The following is a 27,863-nucleotide window of genomic DNA, read 5'->3' on the forward strand; positions in this document are numbered from 1 at the left end:
CCTTTACAAATGTAAAACATGTGGATGAATAAAACAGCTAAACTCTGAAAAGAAAAATGAGTTGAGCTACTGACTAATACTTTATTGCATAAGGGTTTTCACTATAGGAATATATTTGTCTTAATTTTAACATTTATTGAGCTTGTTTTGATTTAGCATGCTTTTTCCAACTATTGAGAAAAGTTAAAGTACTAATAACCACAGTATTTGTATTAGTAAAAATAGAGCTGACATTTATTTTGTATAACTTTTACAGTTTTTAGTATGATAGTCTACAGATTGGATGACAAACTAAACATATTCTGGTTCCCTATATTAATCTTTAAATAAGTCCTTTTTTACATTTGCAAACAACGCTTATAGTCATCAATTTTAATATTTTGAGTTGTACTTTTGCTTATTGGTAACTAAAAGTTTACATTTGAGGGCAGTTTTTCATAATGCATCAGCTTTCAATTTTATTTGCCTTTATCTACATTATTATTTGCATTGTTTTTGTGGGTGAGTGATCATAAGCAGAAAGAGTTTATAGTATGACAAGTCTGAAAATTGTCCAAGTGACTCTTCCCATTGAAAGCTGTTTGAACAAATGCATAGGTACTCACTTTCAGTATGTTAAAAATATTAACATCAAAGGTACTTTTTCATAAATATTTTAACACTAACTTAAAATATAATCTTAGCATACCTTCTAAGAAAAATACCAACCAATATCCTTTTCCAATTGAATTTATATCTGAAGAGATTAATTTAACAGGAAATCATACATTGAAGCAAAGAAAGAAAATGCCAGGCATCACATGGAATGTTGGACTCAGTTTTACTTACTTTCAGTAAAGCAGGATGAATCTGGAATGTATTTACATAAAGAGCAAAAGGACAAGGAATGCCTCTGTTTCTTACTAGGGTTAAAGTCTTATCTAGGTTGTCTGCAAAGAAACAAAGATCTAAGAATGTAAAGCATACATTGATCAGTCCTTTACTCGTCACCCCCAAAGGAAGAATTGATTGAAATCTATTAGGGAAATAATTATGTATCCATTTACTGGTCAAAGTATAAAAATTAAAACAAATGAAGTAACTTAACTTGAAAGCATGCCAAGAGTTGAGCTTTCTGTTGAACTAATGCAGCCTGGATATTCTAGTGAAGTTGCTAGATTCCTGATTTCTACTGATACTAGCTCCAGATTTTCTGATTTAGAACTAAATGTCAAGCTTGCACTAATTGTTCCTCATAGTTGAGAATGGAAAGTTCCTAAACTGTGTTGATTGCAACTTCAGAAAGTCCTTCATCAGATTCCTGAATTTTCCTGCTTCCAAAAAATTAATCTGATTCCTCACAGCCAGAGTTGATGTGACAAATGGGTACATATGCAAGACTACTTTCCTGAACTACAATGGAATATGCATTTACCCCAATTTTGTGTTTGCTACACAGATAATTATAATTTAGCTACATGTATAAATCACTTATTGAAGTTTTAAAACATTCAAAGTTGAAAACAATGGGATTACTGCCCACATAAGAGACATAAATTCAATAAAGTTAAATGAAACATTTGGTACACTAAAATTCACTTTTTACGCCTGAGACCAGAAGAATGAGAAGAAGCATTATGCCAAATACTCGCAAAGTGAGATATTGAGTTACGTTGTGTATGCCCTAAATGAGTTTGTGCATGCCCTAAAAATAAAAAATATTAAAAGTCAAAGCCAGTGATAATTAGGGCATGGTCTAACATGCCCTAACATGCCCTGACATCTAAATTTTAAAGTGATGAAACTGAATTATAAGAAATTATTAAGACTATCAAGATAGAAATATATGATGAAGGGCACCTGGTGTGCTAGTTGAGAACACTGCTAAAATGGCTGATTAATCATTGTGGCTAAAAGAAAACAAGTTAGATACAAATGAGGTTAAAGATATGATATAGTTTGAAGTAAAAACTGGAGGCTGCCTATGGCAAGAACAACCAAAATTAATGACTATCAGTATGAGGAAGTTGAAAATACAGAAGCTTGCTTTTTTTTTTTTTTTTTTTTTTTACAAATTTGGTATTGCTGGAGATGAGGGAGTTCTGAATGACACATGGCACAGCCTTGCAAGTGGGTAACTGCCACAGTGTGACAGGGAAACTTATAAGAGCTGAGCAAACAAGACACTGTGAGATGACATTAAGATTGCCATTAGTTTAATGTTTAGGGTACTTAAAGTAAATATGATAATAGGTGAAAATAAAAATGCATGAGTTTGCTATGAAAATACTTGGGGAAGTTATGCAGATTCATTTGCCTTTTTCTTTAACCATTTAACATATATTGAGTCCCTTCTACTTTTCAACAACACTAAATCAAGTGCTAGAAATAGCCAAGTGTCTTAGAAATAAAGAAATTGTGATACACACACACACACACACACATCCACTATAGATTACTATGCAGCTATAATAAGGAACAAAATAATGGCACTTGTGGAAACTTGGATTAAATTGGAGACCATTATTCTAAGTGGAGTAACTCAGGAATGGAAAACCAAACATCCTATGTTCTCACTCATTAGTAGGAACTAAGCTATGAGGATGTAAAAAGCATAAGAATGATACAATGAACTTTGGAGACTTGAGGGAAAGGAGAGATGCGAGAGATAAAAGACTACAAACTGTGTACAATGTATACTGTTCAGGTGATGGGTGCACCACAATCTTGCAAATCACTGTAAAAAACTTACTCATGTAACCAAATACCACGTGTTTTCCACAAACCTCTGTAAATAAAATAGAAAATAAAATAAAATAAAGATGAAGACCACATTGACATGTGAATAACATGGATATCAAAAGAAGCTCACACAAACGTAATTCTCATAACTCTGTTTAATATGGAATTTAATTGAATAATATTATCAATTTATCTAATTTTCATTTAAAAATAAATAGATTATATATTTACCACCATCAGACAATGACCTTTATGAAACATCTCCTCATTTACAGAAGAACTGCAGGACTTATCTAGATTTTTTTTTTAAGTTAATCTTAATTGGACTTAGTAATAAGAATACAAACTCAATCTATTTTTCTTTTTTAGCCAAATATATTTATCCAAACTATATTGCTTCTAACAGTGAAAGTGATTAATTTTTGTGAATCTACCAGTCTCCTGGAAGTCATGGTTTCTATTAAACAGTAATAACAACTAAAGCGGATATCAGGGAATAAAATATTTTATAGTTTTCTTCCTTTATTCAGTCAACATTTTCTGAATACCTATTATGTGCCAGGCACAGTGAAAGATGTAGGACATGAATAAGATTTAAAGTCTTTATTTTGAAAGTTCATGTTCAAATCACCGGAGACAGATTCAAACATGTCATCTGGAATAGGCTGGAATACAGTAATATTGAAGCTACAAGGAAACTGCTGTAGAAGGAGCAACTAAATCTGTTAGGGGAGTCAGGAAAAGATTTATAGAATAGGTGGTAATAAAGGTGAGTCTTAAATGATATAGGTGAAAGATTTCAGAGAGAAAGGAAAAGTAAGAATCTTTTAGGTAGAGAGGAAGGACATAAACATGTATGTACAGTCATGGAATGCTGATGGGCCATTAAGTGTTTACTGAGTGAAGAAAAATATAGTTTGGCTAAACCACTGGTTGAAGAAATGGACCATCTTGGTTGGTAGTAGGTGGTAATGTTATGGTCAATGACTTTCTCAAACATAAATCTATGATATCATCCCTTACTTAAAACTCTTTAATGGCTTATATTTACACTTAGAGTATATCTAACTTCCTTTTGAAGTGTGCAGTGCCCTGAATAGCCTTTCTTTCTCTCCTCATCTTGCAATACTTTTTAATAACCAATACTACATGTCACAAATTTAACTAATATTTACTGAACAAGTGTAACAAATATGCTGGGAATGCTGCAGTAAATGAAATCAGCCCTGCTTCAGTATCTTTGTATACATTGCTCCCCTTAATTGAAGTACTCATCCTTCCATTCATTGCATGAATACGTTTTCTCATCATTTAGATCACAGTGTCTGTGTTCACCATAGGAAAGAATTCCCTATACATCTGGTATAATGGAGACCCTGATCATATCCTCTTTTTCAATTCCTTGCTTGTTTCTTCCCTCTAGATTGCAAGCTCCATAAAGAAATATTTTTGCCTATTTTGTTCACTGTTATATCTACAATATCTAGTCCAGTATCTTGTCCAGAGATAGGAATTCAATAAGTATTCTGAATGAATGAATAGCATTAACCACAACTTATAAATATTTTGCATTTGTTTTTATTTTACTTAATTTTATTATTTGCCTTCCAAACCAGAGTGTGAGCTCATCAAAGCAGGAACTTAGTTTTTCTCGTTCACTCTCTGCCTTCCCACTGTGACTAACACAGTGCCTGGCATATAACAGGTGCTAAATATTTATTTAATTAAAGAATGGAAAGAAATGGAGAATTGAGTATGTAGGAAAGATGAAGAAACCATACTAAAATAGGAAATTCATGGAGAAGGGTATGGTCATTTGTTTGGTTTTATAAGCTGCTTAGAGATAATGAAGAAATTAGTTCAGTTTGGACATGTTAAACTTGACAGTCCATATAAGTTTGGAATATGACACTGGAAAGAGAGTTCAAAATTCCTTAAGAGTAGACATGAGTCTTCAGTGTTTGTAAATTGAAACGCTGTGAGTGAATAATATCTGAGAAAATCATGATGTATACTCTTCTCAAAATTGAGGTCAAAAATAAGAATGGACAACAATCATTTTGGTTTATTTTATTGAAGAATACCTAGTTATATCTTGATATTGTGATGTTAAATTTTTCTTAGGAGATTTTAATGTTAATAATAATGCAGAACTGTGATACATGTAGTCTACCAGTTTTATTTTCAACCTTATCATTTTGCAAATAGGGAAAAAAAATTTATTGATGGACTCTCACCAACAAACTCCCTATTCCACTTCTATAGGCCCACTTTTGGCATATACACACACACACACACACACACACACACATAAAATTACATAGCTTCTAAGTCTACTACCAATTAATATTTTTAAAAATTAAGATTAATTACTAGAAAATTCTATGTGTGCTGAAATTTCAAGAGCATGAAATTTGTAATTGAACTTAACTAACATAAGGGCTAAAGATATATAGACAAGCAATGGTTAAAGGAGAATGACAAAGCCAGGAAAACCATATAGACATTCATTCCTAGTAAGAGTGCTATATAGCCAGCCCTATACGTGACATCACACTAAAACAAGCACCAAAATATATAGACCATCACTTTCATGGTTCCATAGAAACTTGTATAAAGTGAGGAGTGAGTGAGTGTGGTGGGGATGGCAAAATTTTCTTGTAAAGGGACAAATAGTAAATATTTTACATTGGCTGGATTAAGAGGCAAAATTATGGATCTTATGTAGGTAATAATAAGAAAAAAAATTTCATGTTGAAGAAATTCAAATGATAGAAATTATAGAGTTCGCTTTTTTCTAATACAGGTCTACTAATAAGAAGAATGTAATTCTTTGTTTTCTCACAATAATATTTTGCTTAATTAGGGTTTAAATATATTGTCATCTATTGTCAAAATAATGTTTTGCTGTTAATTCTGATCTGAAATGAGATTTTTACATATCGCATATTTGACAATATTTTTTTCACACAGATATTGTCAAATACTTATATCAGTTTACAAGAATATAATTTAAATTGAGCATTTTTTTTTTTTTGCTTGGAAGGCATTTATAGAATTTTATTACACTCTTCTCTTGATATTATCCTTTTAGCCTGTCATTACATTGCAGAGTAATTATTTCCAATTGAAGGTTATAAAAGACCTTCTCAATTGCACAGCTAGATGGATTTTTAAGTATAGAAATTTCCTTTGTACTTGCACTGAAGCTTGAAAAACACTACCTGGATCTGTCGTTTGAATTTGGAAAATACAGCCATGGCAAATGTGAATGGAAATGAATATCTTGTCTTTCATTTCACCTTCTACTGCACAGAAAGTATATGAAGTACCTTGACTTACTTGTGTGTAATAGGTAGAATTGTAAGATGACTCCCAAGATCTCCACCCCCGGAATGTATATGTTGTATAGTCCCTAAGACTGTAACTAGGATAGCTTTTAATGCCATGATTAGATCTTAGGGCCGGGCGCGGTGGCTCAAGCCTGTAATCCCAGCACTTTGGGAGGCCGAGGCGGGTGGATCACGAGGTCAAGAGATCGAGACTATCTTGGTTAACATGGTGAAACCCCGTCTCTACTAAAAGTACAAAAAAATTAGCTGGGCACGGTGGTGCGTGCCTGTAATCCCAGCTACTCAGGAGGCTGAGGCAGGAGAATTGCCTGAACCCAGGAGGCGGAGGTTGCGGTGAGCCGAGATCGCACCATTGCACTCCAGCCTGGGTAACAAGAGCGAAACTCCATCTCAAAAAAAAAAAAAAAAAAAAAAAAAAAAAAAAAGATCTTGCCCCCGAGCCCTTTAAATTTGGTCTGGAGGTCAGAGATGTGAAAATCAGAGATTCTAGTCATGAGAAGTATTTGATTTATTGCTGTTGGCCTGAAGATAGAGAGGACCATGTGGAAGAAATGTGGACACATTTTAGAAGCTGAGTGGCCTCTGGCTAACAGCCAGCAAAAAAATTTGGTTTTCTGTCCTACAACTAAAATCCTGCCAACAAGAACGAACTTGGGGGTGGGTTTTCCCCAGCCCCTCCATATGAGAACTCAGCCTGGCTGACACCTTTATTTCAGCATATGAAACTGTGAGCTAATAAATGAGTATTATTTTAAGCTGCCATGTTTATGGTAATTTGTTATACAGCAATAAAAGATCAATGTGTTTGGTTTAAACAATTTTGTAAATTGTTATTAACATGAATTTACTACAATAAAAAATTTCATATACAAGCACTATTTTGTTTGTGAGTTTATGTTGAATCTATCAGAACACATTATCAAGTCTGAAGCAAAGCTGATTTCTAAAATAATTTGGTATTTTTAAATTGTTGGGGGCTGTTCTTCTTGTTGAGAAAAATTTCAGTCTCATCTCTGAGTGTAAAAATTATAATAAATCTTGACCACTGCTAATCTATAGAATTACTGTATTATAGGGCAACACATGATATTCTATTTCTGACAAAAATTTATGGATGGTTAAGGCATAAGGATAAATAATGTTTACTATTGACATTTTTGGACCATTAGACTCAATTATTTTCTATAAAATTCCTAGTGAAAAACAATTATTGCTTTCTTATAGGTTGCAACACTGTGATGAGTGCTTAGGTGGTGATATTCATGTTGACATATGCTGTATTACTTCAGCATGACTATAATGTCACTGCATAATAAACATGTTTTGCTTATGTTGTGTTATGACTATGTATGGCACTTTAAACATTGTGGAATTATAATTGTATCAATTGATGCATACTGCTCTTATCAGTATTGAGAAGCAATGAAAGCACCATACACAGTCTCTATGGTGGTTTCTTAACTTTGCCATTATAGCGCATAAACAGCCATAGATACACAAACACATGAGCATGGCTGTGTTTTAATACAACTTTATTTATGGACACTGAAATTGGAACATAATTTTCATGTGTCATAAAATGTTTGTCTTCTTTTGATAATTTCTTAACCATTTCAGACAGTCTCAGCTCAAGTGCTACAAAAACAAGTATCAGAACAGATTTGGCCCACAGGCCGTCATAGTATTCCAGCCCCTGTTCTGAAACTTAGATAGTTCACACTTGAAGGCAAAAGAAGTCTGGGTTATTGGTCAGGGTCCCCATGTGTTACTATAGACTTGAGATTAAACATAAATCTGGAAAGACACAACATTTTATTTTCAGAAAAAGCACTTTGCTTAAACCTTGATGCAAGAGGATACAAGAGTCTAGTCGTCCTATGTAGCCTTTATTGGTAAGTTGAGGCAGTGTTCCCTGGTGTGTGATCCATGAATCGAGCACTTTATGGGGAGTGGGGTGGTACTTACAAATGTATGTTCATGCCTGCCTCCCATTTTATTTCATTAGGAACCTAAAATTTTAATAAATGACCCAGTTAATTCTTATATATACCAAAGTTCAAGAGCAATTTTCTTAAGATAGAGATACTTTGGTAGGTTTTTATAAATGACCAAATCAATATTTCATGGTCATGCATGAAACCAGAGGAGTCCATATATATATGTATATATATAATCATATACCGAAATGTCAAAACCCACTGGCATAAACCAACTCAATAAATATCACACTAACAAATTGGTACTAAGACAAAGGGAAACTAGAAAAATCAGTTGCATATGTATGCTAAAACATACATCACACATATAGAAATATATTCATATACACTCACATACACATATAACTTTTTGTCTCCCAGTAGGAAATAGTTTAATGTATCTACAAAATTTGAATAATTTTCACCTTCTAATTATTCTGGCTATAATTTCATATATCAATATCTATGAAAATCAGATGTTTGTATGTTGGGAAAGTATTAGGAGAAAAGAAAAAAATAATTTTAAATCTGAGTTAAATTCATATTTTATTCCTCAAAATCCTTTCCTTTAATTTCTTTGAAACTTTGAGGTTTATTCTAGCTGAATAGGCCAATATTTAATATAAGTGGTTCTTTTTTTTTTTAATTTAATACTTAGACAATACAGGGGTTCTGGAACATCCTCATTTGTTTTAATTAAAACTTTCAATGTTTAGGATATGTTTGCATAAACCCAACTCTCAAATATAAGAAAATATTTAGCAAAATAATCATTGCTTAATACATAGCAGAGACCACAGGCTAACAAAGGGCAAAAATGTTAAGTTTTTAGAGTGCATCTAGGTATACTTGCTTGTAAGAGCCTACACTGGAAGTCAAATTGGCATTAGAAAGGAAGTGAAATCTGAATTTAGAGGCTTCCATAGTGGCTAGTTAATGATAACATATGTATTACCATACCTTAACATATACACTTCAACACATTTGAGAAGCTTGTACTCATTTAGAAAGAAAGATGTGGCTGGTCATTGTGGCTCACACCTGTAATCCCAGCCCTTTGGAAGGCTGAAGCAGGAGGATCACATGAGGTCAAGAGTTGAAGAGCAGCCTGGCCAACATGGTGAAACCCCATCTCTACTAAAAATAAAAAAATTAGCCAGGGGTGGTGGCACATGCCTGTAGTTCCAGCTACAGAGGCTTAGGCAGGAGAATTGCTTGAACCCAGGAGGTGGAGGTTGCAGTGAACCGAGATTGCACTGCCATACTCCAACCTGGGCAACAGAGTGAGATTCCATCAAAAAAAAATTGCAAGATTTATTACATAATCAATATTGCAGCAGTAGCAGAAATTTTTACAATCAACAAAATTAAAAATTTCACTACATTAAATAAATATTTGTATGCTCTCCAGTTAAAATACAATCATTATTTTTAATGTTAACAGTCATAGTGGAGATAAAACCTCATGTCCTACATTAATCACAACTGTGTTCCATGTCACCTCCTTATCATTGTAAAGGTCATTTATAGTAATAGCGTTGAGTAAGCAAATTCTAATTATATTCATCAGTCTCCAATTGCTAGATAATTAGGTTGTTTGCTAATTTTTAAATTTAAAAATTGCATTCAAGCAACAACTAACTAGAAGGCAACCAGTCCAGTGTTCCCCACCATTAGGCGGAGATTGGAGTTAGACAGAAGATGGCTTTCCCTGTTAGATCAATAGACCAGTTCTGCTCCCACACCTCCTACTCAGCAGTTAATATGTTACTGATAATGGAACATAATTGTTCAAACTACTTTTCCTCTTTTCCTGGACACACGACCAGATTAAAGTTTCTCCTACAATAAGATTTGGCCACATGACAGGGTTCTGGATGATGGGATGTTAGCTTAAGCAATGTGCAACATTTTTAGGCCGGCTCATATGTATATTTAATCATATCTACCCACCAACATCCATGAACTTCTTCATTCTTTCATAGAAAGGAAACTACTATACCACCTTGACAGCCATGGGATAAAGAGGTCAGAGATTACATTAACCTGGGTCCCCGAATCACTAAGTGAAACAGAGTGTTGCCCACTTTAAATAATCTGGAATTGCTCAGGGGCATTTTGTAAGCAATAAACTTCTGGTTGTTTAAGCAATTAGAAATGTTGGGTGTGAATTTATTTCAGCAGTTACTATTATATTATTAAATGTAATTGGAGATAGAGGCAAATAGAAAATTGTGTTTTTCTCTCTTCTTTCCAAGGCAAAACTGCCAGCACTTTTGTCTCTCCCATGACTGCACTTCTGATTTTATTGTTATCAGCAGTTTCTACTTTAACCTATAGTAAACGCCTAAGGGTAATAGCTCTATGCTCTCCTCTTCATACAAAATGTGGCTGAGCCTTACCCAATTTCTAGCATCACATCTAAAATGGTAGGAATGATCAGTTAACACTGTAGGCCCAGTTCTAAATTGACAACTTACATAATACAAAAATCAAATATATCAACATTTATAAAACAGAATAAATTATAGTTGTCTGAAACCTCCAAAAGTGCTTGCTACTTTGCAGACATAGTTCTATCTAGAATAGTCAGAGCTGGTATTACATTAGATTGTTTTGGCAACGAATATTTATTCATTTTATTATAATTAAATGCAAAGAAATGAATGTTGCTTCTGCAAATTTCAGGAATGTTTGCTCTTTTGCCAGTGATAACATTGACATATAATTATGCCCATTATCTGCTCTATCTATTATGAACTAAACCATAAAGTAACTGTAAAATACATCACACAGTATTCTTAGGTATGAACAAAATATGAGATTTCTTAAATGCAACTTGCATCATCTCTGTATGTATCTAATCTTAAGTAGGTCTTCAATTTAACTCTGCATTCCTTAAATTCATCTGACAACCTATCTTATTTCCTGTGATAGCTCCTCCAGACCTTTTCTACTCTTCTACAGTGACCATCCCCAACCCTGCATTTCTCATTTTCAGCATTTTATATTACTGAGATGATGCAGGCCATCATACATGAGTTGCTCAAATTCTTTGACTTTCTCCCATCTTTATCTTCATTTATGTATTTATTACTCTTACTTTCCACAGCATATGAATAACTTTCCATCAGCTCTTTCCAGCCTCATCATACGCCTCCTGTAATCTAAATTCACACCCGTTCTAACTCTTGACTCAATATATTTGTCTCCTCCAGGTTTTTTCTATCAGACCTCCTCTTTTTCCCAGCACATACAATTTTCTCTTCTATCAATTTCTTTTTCTCAGTCTGAAGCAAGATTCTACATATCCATAAAGACAAAAAAAATAAAATAAAGAAAATCATCCCCAAGGCTTCTCAATATCATCTCATCTTTCTCCTCCTTTTCACAAATATTTAAACGGAAAATCTATACTTTCTACTTTCTTTCCTTCCCCAGACACTGTTTTCTTAATCATTCTTAATCTGAATAAGAAGTAGACTGGAAACTGTCAGCTGAAGATGAGTTAAGACATAGAAATAGAAGAGCAAAGGCAGGATGATGTAAAAGGATGACACACTTGGAGGAAAATATTTATGTTGGATGGTAAACTTGTGTACTTTCAGGGGAAGAATGAGAGAAAGGGCTGGAAAAGTGGAATATGATATTTTACAGAGGGCTCTGAATAGCAAGAACTGCACAATATTCAGTGCTTTCATTGAAGTTATTTTATTTTATTTGCAGAGACAAGTGAACATTTATTTTTGCACCTTTCCTCCCATGTGTATTTCAAGTCTTTTTCACAACAAGGCCCCAGGAATCTTCAGATTCATTTATGTCCCTGGGCTTGTCCACTGCTGCAGGAGTCTTAGGGAGCCTTGTACAAATGCTAGAGTTACTCAATTACCAACATTAAACCCTAGGATAGGAGATGCAGCAAAGCAGGACTCCTTCCTCCATGAAATGTGCTGATTTCAGACGAGGGGGCAGCCAGTGTAGAAAATACCATAATTTTTCCTTGGAAGTGGACTCTGATGAGAGTTGCTTGCCATGAACATAAGCTACTGTTTTCTTCTCTTTCTTGAGACACAGTTTCGCTCTTGTTGCCCAGGCTAGAGTGCAACGGTGCGATCTTGGATCACCACAATCTCAGTTTCCTGATTTCAAGTGATTCTCCTGCCTCAGCCTCCTGAGTAGCTGGGATTACAGGCATGGGCCACCATACCCTGCTAATTTTTGTAGTTTTAGTAGAGACGGTGTTTCACCATGTTGGTTAGGCTGGTCTCGGACTCCTGACCTTAGGTGATCTGCCCTCCTCAGCTTCCCAAAGTACCGGGATTATGGGCATGAGCCACTGCACCCAGCCAGCTACTGTCTTTTCTTTGACCCTTCCTTTCCGGTTTTTGAAGATAAAACAGGAAATAATCTTCTCTGAAGATACTTGATACAAAGTCTTCAAAACCGAAAAACACATGCTTCCACTTCATTTATAAAAATTTATTGCAGTTTGGCACCTGGGTCTAGTTCAGCTGGCCAATGAGCTGATTGATACGTTCACCCCTATAGCCAGGTGTGCCCATATCCTTGAGGAAGCCCACTCTACTTTTGGTAGCATCATGGGCCACTGAAAGGTGGAAAGGGTGCAAGAACCATGCGATATCCTGGAAATGCTTCCCTGGGAAGGCAATTTCATGAATGAGGTCTTCCAAGCAAATCACACCAAACTTCCCCAGGTGTTCCTCGATCACTGTGTTGTCTGTCAGAGGGATGGTCTTATTCTTGACCTTGGCTTGTCCATGTTTCAAAATGAGTTCCCAGACAGACTTCAGATTTGAAAATCCACTGGTCACATAAGGTTCCACCATACACAGCATTTTTAAATTCTGGGAGGTGATTTTTACAAAGACACCACTAAAAATTTTTTTTGGCAAAGACTTGCAATGGTTTTCTGCATCAGTAAACTCACGCCATCAATCCTTTCGATGAGTACAACAACGGCCAAGGAATGTTTTTCTGGCAATTCCAAGGTGGAGATTTCACTTCTAGTCGTCTGATACTCACCTTGTCACGTGTCTGCTGCCAGGAATCATGTAGAAATGATTCTGGTTGCTTAAACCTGGGCCCTTTTCCTTTCTTCTGCTCCTTCTTTGCCAAAAGTGCCTGCTTTGCCTGGGTGGCTTTGAGGGCTTGATAAGCCTTCCTCTTTTTCAGGAGATTTTCTGGAACCAAACGGATTTTTCCTTGCTCTTGCTCTGCCATCTTTCCAGTGTAGCCTATTTATTTAATATTTTTTGAGATGGAGTCTCACTCTGTCACCCAGTCTGGAGTGCAGTGACCCGATCTTTGATCCCTGCAACCTCTGCCTCCAGGGTTCAAGCAATTCTCCTGCCTCAGCCTCCTGAGTAGCTGGGAATACAGGTGCTTGCCTGGCTAATTTTTTGTATTTTTAGTAGAGACAGGGTTTTACTGTGTTAGCAAGGATGGTCTTGATCTTCTGACCTTGTGATCCGCCCACCTTGACCTCCCAAAGTGCTGGGATTACAGGCCTGAACCACTGTGTCTGGCCCATTGCAAGTATTTTTAAGCAAACAAATACTTCACAATCTTTAACACCACCAAATATAAGCAGAAACAATTTAAAATCAGAAAAATGTATAACAGAGACCCAGATACTTTTCTCAGTTCCACCTCCTAGTCTTTGGCTTGATTTTGTCTCTTCCTGTTACTGTACACTTCTGCCTTTAAAGCAAATCCAATGGTCAGTGTCCTTCTTACACTATGATATACTTCACAGCTTTATTTGCCACTATCAGAATGAAGGTTTGCATATACTATATTTGACATAACATATGACAGGCAGTGAATACAAATCTGAGTGTGTGAATAAGTCATTAATAAGGGAAATTCTAGTTAAAAGCATGATAAATAACTGCTTACCATTACTTCTAAGATTTCCTGTGGGCTTTTTGAGATATCATTCTTTCTCAAGGTTGCGGTGATTATAATAGGGAGGTCCTCAGTTGCTAATTCACCCTTATAAATAGATGTGCTCTTTTACGAGGTAAATGTATATGATTGTCACTGATCCTTTCAAGCTTTTGATATATAATGGTATTTATGCAGTTATGATGTGTAATGGCATTTCATGTACCTGCTGAAGCAAAGTATGGCAGACCTAATATGTACACAACTACATGTAGGAAATGAAAAGCTTACCGTGTTGCAGACATTGTTACATAGGCTTTATATTTACTAACTTTTTAAACTTGTAAAACAAAAAGGGTGGCCCAGAGAAGTCAAGAGTTTGGACAAAGGCCATATAAGTAGCGAGTGTAAAACACAGGTGAGTATCAGGCTCATTCTCTTATCATGGCATCATTTGGGCCATTCCTAGGGCATCAAAAGTATCCACGTGTATATATAAAAACTTTGAAATTTTAAATCCAGTAAAAACAATTCATGCAGACAAGAAAGGCAAGGAGTGCTTTTACAAAAATGGCACCATTTAAGGGAAAGTTATTAGAAAAAGAGAGACTATAATTTTCCCTAATAATAAACTGCTTGGGTTAGTTTACCTGCTGTCAGGTTAGAAATCAGGTGACATTGCTCTCTAATAACTAAACGGATACCAGATTTTTTTTTTTTCTGTATGGTAGGGAAGGTCCAAGATAAGTTATGAACTGGGGACTCCAGAGGGACAAATGGAAATTGAGATTTCCCCTGCAAATGACAGAGACTGGCCACGCATGGTGGCTCATGCCTGTAATCCTAGCACTTTTGGAGGCCAAAGTGGGTGGATCACCTGAAGTCAGGAGTTCGAGACCAGCCTGGCCAACATGGTGAAGGCCTGTCTCTACTAAAAATATCCATGGTGGCTCACGCCTGTAATCCCAGCACTTTGGGAGGCCGAGGCGGGTGGATCACGAGGTCAAGAGATCGAGACCATCCTGGTCAACATGGTGAAACCCCGTCTCTACTAAAAAAAAAAAAATACAAAAAATTAGCTGGGCACAGTGGCACGTGCCTGTAATCCCAGCTACTCAGAAGGCTGAGGCAGGAAAATTGCCTGAACCCAGGAGGTGGAGGTTGCGGTGAGCCAAGATCACACCATTGCGCTCCAGCCTGGGTAACAAGAGCAAAACTCCGTCTCAAAAAAAAAAAAAAAAAAAAAATTAGCCAGGAATGGTGGTGGGTGCCTGTAATTCCAGCTACTTGGAGGGCTGAGGCAGGAGAATTGCTTGAACCCAGGAGGCAAGGGTTGCAGTGAGCCGAGATCCTGCCACTGTACTCCTGTCTGGGCAACAAGAGCAAGACTGTCTCCAAAACAAACAAACAAACAACAAATATCAGACCTGAGAAGGAAGAGAGAAGAGCAAAGAGAGAGGCAGAAGTAAAAAATAATTTCATAGACATCTACATGAATATTTCTATAAGTTTCTATAGATATTTCAATGTTATATACAGGTCTTGACTTCCAAGAGTTTAATTTAAGGTCAGCCTTATTTCTTAATACTTTCACAAGAAAGATGCTAGTATTCTGCACAAAAGGAAGGATATGAACAGAGACTTCTCAAAAGAAGATATTTTTGCAGCCAACAAACACATGAAAAAAGCTCATCATCACTGGTCATTAGAGAAATGCAAATCAAAACCACATTGAGATACCATCTCATGCCAGTTAGAATGGCAATCATTAAAAAATCTGTAGACAACAGATGCTGGAGAGGATATGGAGAAATACGAATACTTTTACAGTGTTGGTGGGAGTGTATATTAGTTCAACCACTGTGGAAGACGATGTAGTGATTCCTCAAGGATATAGAAGTAGAAATACCATTTGACCCAGAAGGATATTACTGGGTATATACCCAAAGGATTATAAAACATTCGATTATAAAAACACATGCACATGTATGTTTATTGCGGCACTATTAACAATAGCAAATACTTGGAACCAACCCAAATGTCTATCAATAATAGACTGGATAAAGAGAATCTGGCACATACATACCATGGAATACTATGCAGCCATAAAAAAGGATGAGTTCATGTCGGATGAAGCTGGAAACCATCATTCTCAGCAAATTGACACAAGAACAGAAAACTAAACATCACACTCTCTCGCTCATAAGTGGGTGTGAGCAATGAGAACACATGGACACAGGGAGGGGAACATCACACACTGGAGCCTGCCAGGGGGTGGGGGGGCTAGGGGAGGGATAGCATGGGATGGGAGTATTGGGGAGGGATAACATTTGGAGAAATACCTAATGTAGATGACAGGGGTATATATGCAGCCAACCACCATGGCACGTGTATACCTATGCATCAAACCTGCACAATCTGCAAATGTACCTGAGAACTTAAAAGTATAATGAAAAAGAAAAGAAAAGAAAAAGATGTGCTCATTATCAGAGTCATTTCAATAATCTAGGGGCTATATTAGCACATCATAAGATAAGCACATCTTATATAAGCACATCGTCATTAAGAATATCTATAGGCCAAGCTAGATTATTCTCTTCATCAGTCTTTCAGACACCAGTGTTTCAGCTGAGGTAATAGATTATTAGTTACAGAGACTAGTAGGGTCAGCAGACCCAGGTTCAAATAAAGAGAGATTTCAGTTTATTGAACAAACATCCTATAGATAGTACCTGAGGTTACAATTTACCAAGCAAGAAGCCATTAACTTCTTTATTAAATAGACATATGCTATGCATATGTTAAGGGGGAAGTGGAGATGCCTCTCCAGTCTCACTAAGTCAAGACAGGGTCATGGAAGGTGAAATAGAATCAAATAAGAGACAGCTCTTCTCAGTATAGAAGAGCTGGGGTTGATCTCTCTGAAGGATGGCATTAGCACAGTTTATTTCCATGGTATCTTTCCAGAAAGTTAAGCATTTTTTCTTCCAGTATGTCATGTTTTCCAAGTACTACAGAAATACTCCATGATTCAGAATACAGACTCGATTGGAATTGTTTTGAGTTTTTCTGACATTTGTTACATGATAAAAGATTTTAAATCTTGCTAGTAATAAACTAGAATGAAATGCTTAATATAAGCTAATTTTATTGAGAACCCATATGCCTACTTTTAAAAATAAAAAATATGTAATATTTGCAGAGACACATTCTTTAACTTAGCAGAAATATGTAATGTAGATGACGGAGAGATGAATGCAGCAAATCATTTTTTTTTTGTGAGGCAAGAGAGCCAGGAAGTAATATTCAATAAAATTTTGGAATTTACCCAAATAGCAATAATTTTAAAAGGGATAAATATAAATAGTGGTATGGTCTTATCTGAGCACAGTGTTCTAAATGACCTAATCTTCACTACAGACATGCAGATTAATATGCACTGATGGCAACATTTCATACATTTGGTAAGGTATTTATCTCCATTCCACTTAAGAAACAGCTCAGTGTCATATATAAAACAGAGAGATAATTTATTTCTTTGCATTTCCAAGAGAAATTTTCTGTGCCATATGTTTCTTTAAAGGATAAATGTCTTTTTAACAGAGGCAAAACAAAACAAATAAGCTGTGCATAGATCTATGAAATACATGTCAAAAGAGTTTATAAAAATGAATATTTACAAATATTGAACTGTCTCCTCTGTATTGTGTTAAAGCAGGTAATGAAAAGTTCCTAACCTTTGTTGTCTAGTTGAGTAATTGAAAAAAGCTGAGATTTTTGAAAGGATATTATAAAAATAAATCTATTTATGCATCTCTTCTGCATCACTGTAGAGTTCTTTCCACCTCACCTCATTTTCCCACCTGTTTGGAAAGATATGTTCTGGCAGAGTGTCTAGGACTTAATATCATTCCTAACCAAATTCAAATTGAATTCCAGCTTCATAGGCTCAAATTTCTGGGGGATAAAACCTGGCCACATACAAAGAATACAAACTGTTCCTTTACAAAATGGCAGGTATCTGACATATAATTTGGGTTTTATTTAAACAAGCTGATTAGTAGTATCACATTGGCAAGTTCATTGTTTATAATCATTCTATTCATTTGCCTATAAAAAGTAAAAGCACACATTTTATTTTATAAGCCTGGTATGAATCAATAGGGATTTTTCCACCTCAAGAAAATACTGCAGAGCTAAAAGCAAGAAGGAAAAAAGATAAGTGCAAGAGATTTTAAAGCCCACCAACATTGCTGTAAGAAGAAAGTTTCTGCTAACAATTACACCATAACCACACTCGAACTTCTGTGGGAAAAATAATAGAGACAGCAATAAATCTCACTGGATTTCCTACCTAAAACCAGTGTAAATAAATGGACTCACATCAGACTAGGCTCTTAATTAGAAAAAAAAAAGGATTATTACTTTTACATAGCACTCCTTGCCAAAAGAGTCTCAGCACTTTCTCAAGAAAACCAACACATTTAGCTATTTTTGAAAAAGTAAGTAATTAAACTTGTTTGATGATTGGTGTTTGACAACTGAATGTTTGAATTTAGATATTTTTAGTACAAATAATGTCATTTTGATGTCCACAAGGCTGTTTTCTATATCCTCTCACTCAATAGCTTCTCTTCTAACCCAACCCAACAACTCTTAAACCATATCCTCAACTATTTGATGTTCTTGATTTTTCCATTTGTGTTCTCAATTCTAACCTGTACTAATGTTTTTAAGATCCTTATTCATTATGCTTTTTTTTCAAAGTATGGAAGGCAAAATAGTACAGTGCTTAAAAGTATGAATTTGGGTACCAAACAATACATGGCTCAGGGCCAGTCGCTCCAGCTTAGCCTCTCTCACCCCTTGCTTTCTCTTCTAGTAACATTCTTGCTTGGTTCTATGGATCTATAAAGATAGTGCATGTAAGTGCTTAGAACAGTGGCTGGCACAAAATAAACATGTCTTTCTATTAGTAAATCATTAGTATTTATTAGTTTTCACTGTGGTTTTTGTTTATGCATTGCCTACCCCTCTTCTGCCTTTGTATAAACTCAGTCTATCGATATTAAATCTATCGCATTTTTATTTGCTTTTTTAAAAATTATTTTTAGGTATTCTCCTCTTCTCTGGCTATCATCATACCTATTTACCATCTCATTCTACAATTTCTTGAAAGAATAGGCTAAATATCCTATCCCCATAGTCTCATTTCATGTATTCCTGAATGTACTGGTTTCTGTTTAGTACCCTAGCCCTTTTAGAAGGCAGTCTTAACATTCTCACTTTCTTCTAGCCAGTGTCGCACTAGAGTTCCAGATATATCTTGCTGTACACTGCTACTTAGATATACCAGTGGCCCTCAGACTCAGTAAATCTAAAATTAAAGTACTAATACCTTAGTTTTCCAACTTTCTTTTCCTCTTCAATTACCTATTCTAGTTAGCAGCACCATCACCATCACACTGACTATATTGAAACAATAAGTATTATGATATTAATTACAAAGTACAAAAGCAGTAACTAAAACTTAATAAATGTTTATTAAATGCCATTCATTAAGTGTAGTTGCAAATATTAATTCAATGTTCACAAAATTCTTATGAAATAATAATTATTAATATTATTTGCTAAAGAACAAGTATAAGTAACTTACCCAAGGTCACACAGCTAGGAAATAGTAAAGGCTAGTATTCTGGCTCTGGAACATTTAACTACCTTACTATAGTGAGTTCAGCATGGTGATCAGAAAGATGGCAATCACCTTTAACTTCTCATTTTTTTTCACTGCCATTAATGGATTAGTACCAAATTCTGTTCTTTTTAAGTACTATTTAGGTTTCAAATAGATCTCTTCAAATTATAATTTTCTCACTTAAATGATGGCTATACTCTTTGCTTCTAGTTATTTCCAATCTCTTTTCTAATCCTTCCAAAAGGATGTATCTAATATAAAATTCTGATGAGTTATTTCCATGCTTCAATGATATTTGCAATAGAAACTTAAGCTGAGTGATACAGACATTGCCTCCTTCTTCCAAGCCAACTTTGGCCACCCCAAATTATACTGGTTGTCACTTTTCTTACCACATATAATGTTTGAGGAAAACAGCAATTCCACATTAAGTCTAGGTGGTGTTCAGGCATGTGTGATAACCTAGCAAAGTCTCTTGAGCAAAAGAGTTAGAAACTTTCTGAGATAATTCAGACCTAGGGTCAAAAATAAAAAATAAAACTGGCCAAGGTTAGGAGTCAAGGTAAGTTTCAATGATAATATAATGAGTTAAATTTTGGAAATATTGAATTTGAGGGCCAGTGAGTTCACAAATGACTTGGTTTAGTAACAATGCCCTAGTTATAGGAACTGAAAAGTTACTTTAAATATAGCACATTGACCATTTCTTCAGCTGTTCTCTTGAACTTGAATAAACTGTAAAACGCTAGCTAACAATATTTCTTATCAGAGGAGAAAAAATCACCTTTATTGTCCATTTTGCCACAGAATATGTCCCACCTAGAACACTATGAAGGTTCAGGGTGTATCTGGTACTGCCTGGTCCAATAGTAATTGTACTTTCTGCAGCTCGAAGAAATGTGACAGCTGATCAGCAGTTAGGGAGTTTGGAGAAGCAGCAATAGATAACGTGGTATCTGTTGAAGCAGCAACGCCATAACATCCAGTGAGATGTTGACAAACCACCTACAGCCTATCAGAGAAGTCTCTTATGCACAATAAAGCAAATGTAGAACATCTGAAACAGTTTCCTATAAGCACATCTGAGACAATACTTGATTAATCTCATACATACCTAGGTTGCCATGGGGCATATCAGGGAGGGAATCTGGGAGTCTAAGGTACTTACTGTAAGGTAGAAAGAAGTTGCAGAATTAGAACATTACTTTTAAGTGACTTCTTTAGTACCAACAATCTTATTGGGACTAAGGAAATTTAAATTATGCCAGAAATATTAAACACTTGGTAATTTTTCAATTTTTTGTGACCTTTTTGCTGTTTTTTCTAACCCTTGTGATATGGTTTCACTGTGTCCCCACCCGAATCTCATCTTGAATTGTAATCCCCATAATCCTCAAGTGTTGAGGGGGGACCTGATGGGAGGTGATCAGATCATGGGGGTGGTTTCCCCCATGGTGTTCTCCTGAAAGTGAATGAGTTCTCACAGAATCTGATAATTTTTATAAGGGGCTCTTCCCACTTTGCTTCCTTCACATGCTCTCTCAGCCTGCTGCCATGTAAGATGTACCTGCCTTCCCTTCCACCATGATTGCAAGTTTCCTGAGGTTTCCCCAGCATTGTGGAACTGTGAGTCAATTAATACTCTTTCTATAAATTACCCAGTTTGGGGTATTTCTTTATAGCAGTATGAGAAGAGACTAATACACTTTGTCTGTGTTGTAAATATTTTGCAGAATATATTGTGAAGTCTTTGAAGGCAACAATCATCAACCTAAAACAGTGCTTAGTAAATACTGGGCATGTAAAATATTCACTACAGTAAACTTAATACAAATGGGGAAAAAAGTCAAATTACTTTGACTTATTAAGAAGTTCAAATATCCAGTCTTTTATCCATTCAAAAACATTTACTGACTGCTAGGCATTGGGCTAGATTCTGGGAACATAGTGGTACAAAACATAATTCTTGCCCTTAAGGATCCCACTGTGATAGAAAATAATGATAGGAACTACTAATTCAGGAGTAGTTACCTATGGGACAGAAACTCTGTTAGTGTCTTAAATGAATGATTTCATTTAATTCTCACAACATAATAAAATTTGTATTATTTACCACATTTTATAAAAAGTGGTCCCTCAAAGATTAAGGGGATTTTCCAGAGTCATGCATCTAGGAAGTTACAAGTCAGAATTTCAATTTTGACATCTGTGTTAGGTAAAAGCTAGCATTTCTTAATTTTCCATCATTCATCTATGACACTGGCAATTTTTTGTCTTATTTGGTATTATTTCAATTGAAACAGATTGGCTTGGGCTTTTCAAAAACATGAATATTTATCCTTGCTTTGACTGATTAATCTAATCCTTGGTTTGATTGATTAATAACTTATTTTCTTCATAACATATTGAATTTACCTGAAATATACCTAAAATTAAAAGGTTTTCCTTATGCCACCCCTAATTATCTTGGGTGTCACTTTGTTTAGACACATCTTGGGATATACTATCCTATGTCATGTTAGCTCACATGAAATTAGAGGACCAAATTGAAAGTTGGATGGCAGCAGCCATAAATCTTACCCTTGGCTGCCTTGATTATGCTAAATCTAATTGTTATGATCGCTCTTATATTTCGCCATGGTCCGAAGTCACTATTCCAAAAATCTAAGAGATGGCCATGATCAAACCCAGGTAGTCCCCACTGCCATCACCTGCTGAGGCTTAGCCTAAAGTTTATAGGCCCAGAACACCAATCCAAAAGATTAGGAATAATTGATTCTCACTTAATTCTGTATTTTGCTGTTGTTGCTTTGTTTAGTTTGTTTCTTTGTTTAGGAATCAGGGTATTAGTGGCTCCAGTATTTTTCTGAATAGACTGGGAAAGGTGAGGCAATAGGGTTACAAGAGTAGCAGGGATTTAAAAAACACCCAAAACAATGACTGTACAAACACACTTGCTTCTAAAATTATCTTTAAACCTTACACTATTCTATAAAGAAATTCAACCTAGTTGAGGTCTATTTACCAAGGATCTCTAATGTCTTCACAAATATTTTTCAATATATATAAGTAGATTGTAGAATTTTTTTTTCAAATTTTTGTAGAGACAGTGTTTCACTATATGTCCCGGGCTGGTCTCGTGCTCTTAGGTTCAAGCAATCCTCCTGCGTTGGCCTCCCAAGGTGCTGGGATTACAGGCGTGAGCCACTACTCTCAGCAGAAACAACTCTTAAGAAATGATTATTCTTTTTTTAAAGATTTAACTGCTTGATTAAAATCTTTACAAAAAAATAGTCCTTTATATGTCTCAAGTGCATTGAACATATTTTTCATTGACAAAAGAATCTGATCCTAATTGCTTATCTATGCATAAAGATCACATATGATTTGCTTCTGGCTGCTTCCCCAACTTCATTTCACTCTATTCTTCCCAGCATGCATCACTGTCCAAGCACATTGGACTTAGTATTCTTCACACACTTTAAGTTCATTTATGCCTCCAGATCTTCGTACTTCCCATTGTTCTCTTAGCCATTCAGACTTCACCTCGATGTCACTGTCTCAGAGAAGCCTTCCGTAATTATCCTTTGAATGTTGCCCCTCATTCATTATCACACACCCTGTTTTTATTCCTTTTTACATTTATCACATGAAATTACCAAGTTTTTAAATATTTATGTGTTTATTGTCTGTCTTCTTGAGTAGAATACACATTATGTAAAAATAGTATTTTTACTATTGTGCACTTTATTCATTTTCATTTTATTTATTTTATTTTTCTGTCTCTTAGTGGTATTTGATTGCCATTGGTCACTTTTAAAAGGGTGTTTATTCTTTCAAACTGCAGAAAGACCACACTTGTTCTTCACAATGTATATTCTCTGAACAAATGACTCATTTAAAATTAGTATATTTAAGGCATGGTGGACTAAATTCTACTTCTCTTTTAAAAATTCTATATATGAGAGGCTTTAGTCTGTTTATCCCCAAGATTTTATAGTATTTAAGACAATAGCTGGGTACTGTGGCTCATGCCTATAATCCTAGCACTTTGAGAGGGCAAGGCAAGCAGATTGATTGAGCCCAGGAGTTTGAGACAAGCCTGGGCAACATAGTGAGACCTCATCTCTATAAAAAATAGAAAAATTAGCTTGACATCTTGGTGCATGCCAGTAGCCTGAGGTGGGAGGATCACTTGAGCCTCGGAGGTTAAGTCTGTAGTGAGCTGTGATCATTCCACTGTACTGCACTCCAGCCTGGGAAACAGAGCAAGACACTATCTAAAAAAAAATGATAAGGATAAGATCACAAGTTCCTCAGTATTTTCTACTGTGCAGAGCATATGTGGTCTACATTGGTTGATTTCTGATGCAGTCAGTTGCAGCTATACAAAAGAAGAGGCTCATTTTAGGATGTGGTGGTAGAAAACAATTCAAACATATTTATACAAATGTCCACATCCATTTGGGCCTCATTATCCTTCAAAAACAACAACAACAACATGTAGATGAATAGGACACAGCTTTGTCCCATCTGGGGAGTGAAGGTGTCTGTTGGGAATGGCAATCAGACTTCATCCTGAACTATCTGTGAGAAAGCTACCCCTGGAATAAGATTAGTAGAAAGAAGCTAGGTGGTCAAAAACTAAATTAAACAATAAGGGTTTAGCAGTCCATAAATAATCACCAGACTTTACTTGGAAGACATGATAATGGAACTGATTTTCTAATATATTAAGAAGTAGTCAAAATAGTCCACACCGGCTATTATTTAACAACGTATCAAATCTTTATCCAAACGAAGGATGAGATGTGGACTTAATATAGAAATACTATAAATACTATCCTGTCCCCAAATATGGAAACCATCCATATATTTGTATTTTCTTAGCTTTCATACCTACCTAATGTTTTAAAATGATGCTATCATGAGGCAAGCTCAAATACCACAGAGTGTAAAGGGTTTCTTAGAAAACCCTAATGATTTGGTCACTGCTAGCACAAGTTACCCCCAAAAATCTGGCTCCTGCATCTAACAAAAATTCAAGTTACAGAGACTCATCTAAGCCATGTAAATGAAGCTTTTATTGCTGTTTTGAACTCTCAAATTTATGATATATTTGTTCTGCACAATTCAATCACAGTAATTTTTCTCAAAGCATAAAATTTAAGACACATTCAAAACAAAACTAGCAATTTCACCTTCATTCATTCTGTAAATAATTTGAAATATTTTAAGAATTGAAAATATGCTTCTACCCACAATTGACATTTAAATATAATTAAATACAATTATTCCTATTGAAAGCTGAAACATTTGAAAGATAGCTGTTGCCAAGTTAGAATTCAAGATATCAATTAAATACCATTTTATTCTCGCAAATAGCAACTGAACTCATAAACACTATCCAGACATTGGCAACTCTTCTGCACACCTGTTATTGCATACTATAATGAAGTTTAATTAATCAGAATATTTAGTAAGTCATATTATTTGAAACAGTTAGCAATCAAAGTTGAGAGCAGAATATAGATATATGTTGTCCTTTCTTACTGAAAAAAACATTACCACATATAAACTACTGGTGACCAGCATTTGGCCTTGCAAAATAAAAATATAAAGCATAGACTTCACTCTCAGTCAGGTGGCATGGATGTTGAGCTTTTGCTTTTCTTTAGAATTGGCAGGAAAAGAGCTGATGAACGCCTGTCTTGTGAGATGTATGTACTGACCTCAAAGGGTGAAATGCAGGGTACTATTTATTCAGGTGAAAAAATACAAAGCTTCATGTGTTGTTCAATGGTGATCAAACAAAGAAGATTCCAAAGAATGTACTGCATGTGTGACTTTCAGAAATTGACTGTTGCATTTCCAATATTAAATTGTAAGCCAGAAATACCAAAGGTTTTAGGGTAGTGGCAATTTTATGCATGATAATTTTTCAAATAGAAGATTTTTATAATCTTTCTATATAAACAATAGGGAAATCAGGAATGATTTTCTCAATGTCATAATTAGGCTTTTTATGAAAGCCATAAGGGTAATAATCTACTGAGTTAAATGAATAACTTTTACAATTTTTATTGTAAAATTTCTTTTTTTAAAAATTGTACTTTAGATTCTGGGGTACATGTACAGATTATGCAGCATTGTTGCATAGGTACATACATGGCAAGGTGGTTTGCTGCCTTCATCCCCCGTCACCTACATCTGGTATTTATTCCCTCATTATCCCTCCCCAACCTCCCCATCCCTGCTGTCCCTCCCCTAGCCCCCCACAACTGACCACAGTGTGTGATGCTCCCCTCCCTGTGTCCATGTGTTCTAATTGTTCAACATCCACCTATGAGTGAGTGTTGGTTTTCTGTTCATGCGGTGTTTGGTTTTCTGTTCTTGTGTCAGTTTGCTGAGAATGTTGGTTTCCAGATTCATTCATGTCCCTATGAAGGACACAAACTCATCTTTTTTATGGCTGCATAGTATTCCATGGTGTGTGTGCCATATTTTCTTTATTCAGTCTATCATTGATGGACATTTGGGTGTAAAATTTCTAATGATGGAAGCTAATGCTCTATGTTGTAGACAGCCTTCAGATGAATAAAAATGGTCACTAAATTCTATCATGTCAATCTGATCAGAATGTCATCAACAAATTATTTACAAAGCATGTACATGCTTACTCAGTGTTGGATATAAGACCCAAACCCTGATCTCAAAGAATTTACAACTGCAATGGCTCACCTCAGTGTAAATTCTCCCTGTTTATCTTTAAAACTTTCCACAACTGCAATTTTAGCTAGCAATTTTATCTTCCATGGGTCTCAGTTTTCTTATTTATAAAATGAAGACATTATGATAGATTATTTACAAAGCTCCTATTAGGTATGAAATTCTGAGATACCATAAAATATAACTGCAAGAGTTATCCTGAGTGGCAGAGCTGGGGTTTGACCTGGGAGTGTGAAATATGGGGATTTAATAAACAGAAAGAAGGGAGGAGCACATTCCAGGGAAGTGGAATTGAGTGAGCTCAGGTTAGAGGTGAGAAGTATTGTGATGGAATAGACTGACTTGAGTGGAGACTCACACTGGAGATCAGTAGGAGAGAAAGTTGGCTGGTAAGTTGGGCCAGATGGTGGAATGACCTGAATGTCTAGCTGAGGGTTCAGGTTTTATTTAAGAGGGAAAAGTGTTTTCTAAGGAAGAATAGCAACATTTGCAAAGTATTTGCCATTGGAATGTATAAGACTGGCATATATAGTTATATCAGAGGGAATAAATCTAATTTGAAAGCTATTGTAAAGTAAGAACAGGTATATAAAGAACAGTAGTCAGGAGGTTTCAGCTGGAAGTATAAAGGAAGAAACAGAAATGTTATACCATGCACATGCCACCAAATCACTGTGCTGTAGTTTTTACATGCATCTTTGGCAGGAATTTGTCCATATTTTCATTCTACAAGACAAGTGCTTCACATCATAGGAGAAAATCTAGGCTCAAGAAAGGCCATCCTCCTGGTGAAGCACCAAAGAAAGACTAATAATTATATTCTACCAAAATTTTCTAGTTCCTTGGAATTTGGGATTGCATTCATGCACTGACACTATACTGTTAACCTCACAGTTGATTAACAACAGTAAAACACATGAGAATATGAGAACTGGGGCAGCATTTCTATATTTAGTAGGATTTTTATAAATATAATAAATGGAAAAATTGTTTAGTTCTCCCGATGTTTTGAGGAATTCAGAGAAAAATACTTGCAACACAAACGAAAGCATTTTTTTTAACTTAGCCTCAAAAAAGAGAAAAAGCAAGCACAGAAATCTAGAGAAGCATAATCAACCAAGGGGCCTGACACTCTCTGAACCAGAGGCTCCTCCTCCCTGCTGCTGCTCTCTAAGTCATTTTTTCAACACAGACTTAAGTCAGGAAATAATAGTATCTCGGTGTGAGAATGACCAGAATGAACTCATGAGCAATTGCCACTCATGAGTAGAAGATTATGAAATGTATATTTCACTAAATAGGGCAACAATCTAAAGAGTTGGGGTTTGATTCTAATAGCATTAATTTTTTTCATTAACGTTCCCATGGATTTATTTAATCTTCAATATGTAAGCTGTACTTGGCTGGTCAGTGTAAATTTTCAATTAAATTGTGAAAATGGTTCTTAGCATGTTACCTCTGGGGTTCTTTTTCTAACTCTGT

The 27,863-nt window shown here is 35.5% G+C and overlaps 1 protein-coding gene and 1 pseudogene across 8 annotated transcripts in view; both read right to left on the bottom strand.

Annotated features, from left to right (window-relative positions):
* Nucleotides 1-27,863, bottom strand: part of CFAP299 (cilia and flagella associated protein 299) — a 737,014-nt gene that overhangs the window by 331,254 nt on the left and 377,897 nt on the right. The window lies entirely within an intron of this gene.
* LOC118152260 (ribosomal protein uL30-like pseudogene) lies at nt 8,110-25,888 on the bottom strand (annotated as a pseudogene). The gene has a single exon (XR_013533438.1). The product of XR_013533438.1 is annotated as a ribosomal protein uL30-like pseudogene (transcript).

Source organism: Callithrix jacchus, chromosome 3 (genome assembly GCF_049354715.1).
Source record: "Callithrix jacchus isolate 240 chromosome 3, calJac240_pri, whole genome shotgun sequence".
Lineage (NCBI taxonomy): Eukaryota > Metazoa > Chordata > Mammalia > Primates > Cebidae > Callithrix > Callithrix jacchus.